The sequence below is a fragment of the Sinohyriopsis cumingii genome, chromosome 15, assembly GCF_028554795.1.
Source record: "Sinohyriopsis cumingii isolate HCF-2022 chromosome 15, ASM2855479v2, whole genome shotgun sequence".
Classification (NCBI taxonomy): domain Eukaryota; kingdom Metazoa; phylum Mollusca; class Bivalvia; order Unionida; family Unionidae; genus Sinohyriopsis; species Sinohyriopsis cumingii.
In genome coordinates, this window is record NC_142975.1 from 24,474,713 (window position 1) to 24,479,368 (window position 4,656).

Genomic DNA, 4,656 nt, shown 5'->3' on the forward strand with positions numbered 1-4,656 from the left:
CCATGTATCGTCGCACACTCATTCGTACATATTTGACATGAATGACTATGTTTGACTATACTGGGAAACACAAATATATATCAATGATGGATATAATTTAAAAGGTTTCTATTCAGAGCTTTTAATATATCATTCCAGCTGGTCTAGAAGGAATTTCTTTAATGATATTTTAAAAGAAGCAAGGGAAGTTGAATTACGTATCCTCATTGGTAAGGAATTCCATACAGTAGGTGCTGATACAAAAAATGAGCTTTTGTAATGATTGGTTTTCGACCAAGGAATCTGGAGATCGTTGTTTGTCGTCGATCGGAGATTACGCTCAGTATTTGATGATCTTAGTTCAATTATGTTAGAGATATAATCTGGAGAAAGACCGTTTAAAGACTTGTATGTCATGATTCCTTTAAAATAAATAATACGTTTTTGTATAGGTAGCCATTTCAGACGTGAAAACAAAACATTTGAGGGAGTCATAACAGGAAGTTTCAGTATTATTCGGGCTGTCCTTTTCTGGAGTCTATCAATTCTGGACAGATTATAATTTGATGTGTTTCCCCACATGGTACAGCCGTAATCTATCAGTGGTAGTATATAACCCGAGAAATAAATTTCAAGTGATTGTGGAGGTAGACATTTTGAAAGCAATTTTAATAGAGTTATTCTTTTGACTACCATTGCACATAAGTGATCGATATGCGCATTCCAGCTGAAGTGTTGATCAATGTCGATACCAAGAAGTTTTTGATTTTTGACAATAGATACGTCTAAGCCATTTTGAGTTAGAAGTAAATCCATATTAGTAGATAGACGCTGCCTTGTTCCAATTGTCATACATTTCGTTTTAGGGATGTTAATATGCATTTTGTTTTGACGACACCAAACTGATATACTGCTGAGGTCGGTTTGAAGTTTAATGGAATCTAGAGATTTATCAGATAAATGCAATGTCGAATCGTCAGCGAAAAGATATGTGTTAGCGTGCGCTGGATACAAGGCTAAGTCATTGATAAATAGTAGAAAAAGAAGAGGCCCTAATATAGATCCTTGAGGAACACCACTTAAGATATGACTTGGTTCGGATATATGTTTACCCCTGCAAACAACCTGGTGTCTGTTTGTGAGATACGACGTGAACCAGGCAACTAAGTTTGGAGAAAACTTGTAGGCTGAAAGTTTTTTAATGAGCACCGAATGGTCAACCAAATCGAATGCTTTTTAAAATAATGAAGATTGCACCAGTAAGCTCACCTGATTCTACTGCTCGTAGCCATTGGTCTATAAGTTTTGTCATTGCAGTCTGACATGATTGATTCTTTCGAAAACCTGATTGTGATATATGGAGGAGTTGGTCCTTGTAAAGATATCTGAAAATATGCTTGCTGACATGTTTTTCCATAATTTTTGAAAGTACGGATAGAACAGATATGGATCGATAGTTGGATGGGTCATTCTTTTCATTTCCTTTATAAATTGCGAATACTTTTGCTAACTTCAATGACTCCCGGAATTTATTGGAAGTGATACTACAGTTAATTATTTTTTCAACGACTCTGAGATTGACAAAGCCGACATTTTCAGAGTTTTGGGGTGAATTCCATCTAGACCAGCTGATTTGTTTGTGTCAAGTTTATTTATAATATCAAAAGTGTCATTTATTGTTATTAAGGGAATGTTGAAACTAACATGATCGGGTACCCTTTCATTCACGAATTTAGTTCGTTTGTCTAAATCAGGCTCTGTATTCTTAGACCTGTCAAGAATTTGGGAGATATTAGTAAAAATTATATGGTACCATCGCAATGCGGCAAAGGTAGAGGCACGTAGGTAGGATACGATGATCGGTAATGTCGCAAGTGACACCGAGTAAAAAATATCAACCTTTATAGTTTGCATTTTCACACATTTATATTGGCACAGATCGATTGGGACTGAAGAGAAACCTATCAATTGATATAAAATTTGTCAACATCGGTGGTTGTTTACGATTGGTATGACTTTTGCCTATATGGAAAACGCTCGTTGAGGAAGGCATTGGGTGCAGGGACAGATACATGAAGACGTACTTAATAAGATGGATACACATAGTGCATACTGTTGTATAGCTTTCCTTATATGCTTCAGATTTATAGTATTAGCGTTGAAGTATGTGGTACCGTGGCAAACAGCAATGGTAGAGCAAGTATCAAGGATATAGATCGGCAAGGTCTAAATCGAAACCGAGTCAAAAATTCCAACTTTTTCATTTTGCCTTTTTCACACATTTTTATTGGCACAGATCGATTTAGACTGATGCGAAACCTATCAATTGATATTAAATTTGTCAACATCGGATTTTTGAAACTATTATTATGACTTATTTGATTATATGGAAAACATTCGTTGAGGAAGACATTGGGCGGACATACAGACACATAAAGATGCACTTTATAAGATGCATACACGTATTATATATTGTTGTATAGCTTTCCTTATATGTTTGAGATCTATAATATTAAAATTGAATTATGTGGTACCGTGGCAAACTGCAATGGTAGAGTCACGTATCAAGGATATGAAGATCGTTAAAGTCGCAACCGATATCGAGCCAAAAATACCAACTATTTTATTTTCATTTTCACACATTTCTGTTGGCACAGATCGATTTAGACTGACGAGAAGCCTATCAATTGATATCAAATTTTGCTAAATCGGTGTTTATTACTATTGTAATGACTTATTCACCTGTTTGTTAAACGATCGTATAGAAGACATTAGGAGAAAAGACAGACAAATGAAGACGTACTTAATAAGATACACACACATATTATTTACTGTTGTACAGCTTTAATTATATTCTTCAAATTTATAGTATTAGCATCGAAATATGTGGTACAATAGCAAAACGGCAATGGTAGTTTCACGTACCAAGGATATGAAGATCGGTAATGTCGCACCCGATATTCAGTAAAAAGAACAATCTTTTTTATTTTGCATTTTCACACATGTCTGTTGGCAGAGATCGACTTAGAATCATGAGAAACTTATCAATTGATATCAAACTTGTCAACATCGCTGGTTGTTTGCGATTGGTATGACTTATTCGCCTATATGGAAAATATTCGGTTAGGAAGGCACTAAACGCAAGGACGTACAAATGAAGACGTACTTCATAAGATGCATACACATTATTTACCGTTGAACAGCTTTTATTATATGTTTCAGATTTATAGAATTAGCATCGAAAAAATGTGATACGATCGCAAAACGGGAATGGCAGATGGACGTAGCAAGGATACGATGATCGGTAACGTTGCAAGCGATACTGAGTGAAAAATACCAACTTTTCTATTTTGCATTTTCACCCATTTATATTGGCACAGATCTATTTAGACTGATAAAAATTTATCAACTGATATCAAACGTGTCAAAATCGTTCTTTGTTTGCGATTGGTATGACTTATTCGCCCATATGGAAAACTTTCGTATAGGTCAGATGTAGGTACACGGAAAGACAGATAAAGACGTGCTTAATAAGATACATACACATATTTTAGAATTATGTACAGCTTTAATTCTATGCTTCAGATCTATAGTATTAGCATGGAAGTATGTGCTACCATCGCAGAACGGGAACGGTATATGAACGTAGCAAGGATATGAAGATCAGTAAAGTCGAACCCAATATTCAGTAAAAAGTACACTTTTTTGTATTCTGCATGTTCACACATGTCTGTTGGCACAGATCGAGTTAGACAGATGAGAAACCTATATATTGATATGAAATTTGTCAAAATCGGTGTTTGTTTACTATTGGTATGACTTATTCGTGTATATCGAAACCGTTCGTAGAGGAAGGCATTGGGCGCACGAACATACATATGAAGACGTCCTTAATAAGAAGATACATAAACATATTATTTACTGTTGTACAGCTTTAATTATATGCTTCAAATCTATAGTATTAGCATCCAAGTATGTGCTACCATCCCTAAACGGGAAGGATGGAAGCATCAAGGATACGAAGATCGGTAAAGTCGCAAGCGACAATGAGTCACAAATAGCAACTTTTTTATTATTCATTTTCACACATTTTTTTTATTTATTTATTTTTTTTTTGTTGTTGCATAGATCGATTTAAACTGATGAGAAACCTATAAATTGATATCATATATGTCGAAATCGGTGGTTGTTTACGATTGGTACAACTTATTTACCTATATGGAACATGTTCGTGTAGGAAGGCATTTTGGCGCACGGAAAGACAAATGAAGACGTATTTAATAAGATATATAAACATGTTATGCTGTTGTTTAGTTTTAATTTTATGCTTGAAATCAGTAGTGTCAGCATCGAAGTATGTTGTAAACTCCCCCTCCCCTTAGTATGCAACTGCAAGCAACTTTGTCAAATGCTAAAAGGCACTAACTTTCTTGAAAATTATAATAATCAAAAAAATTCCGGATTCGTATATTATAACGTTATAACGCGCTTTCATTTTCCGTCAGGTAGGTCTCCAGGTCGAGTTGTTATGAACAACAGGAAACAGTATCGTACATTCTTTGCTAAGCGATCGCTCAGGTGGTGCAGTGTCTCTACAGAGCGTCCGCCTTGGATGCGAGAGGTCGCGGATTCAAACCCCTGCCGAATCATACTAAAGACATAAAAATGGTACTAGCA

General features: G+C 35.4%; 1 pseudogene across 1 annotated transcript in view; it reads left to right on the forward strand.

Moving 5' to 3' along the window:
* Positions 1-4,656, forward strand: part of LOC149781419 (uncharacterized) — a 58,249-nt pseudogene that overhangs the window by 20,293 nt on the left and 33,300 nt on the right. The gene's annotated exons all lie outside the window — the stretch shown is intronic.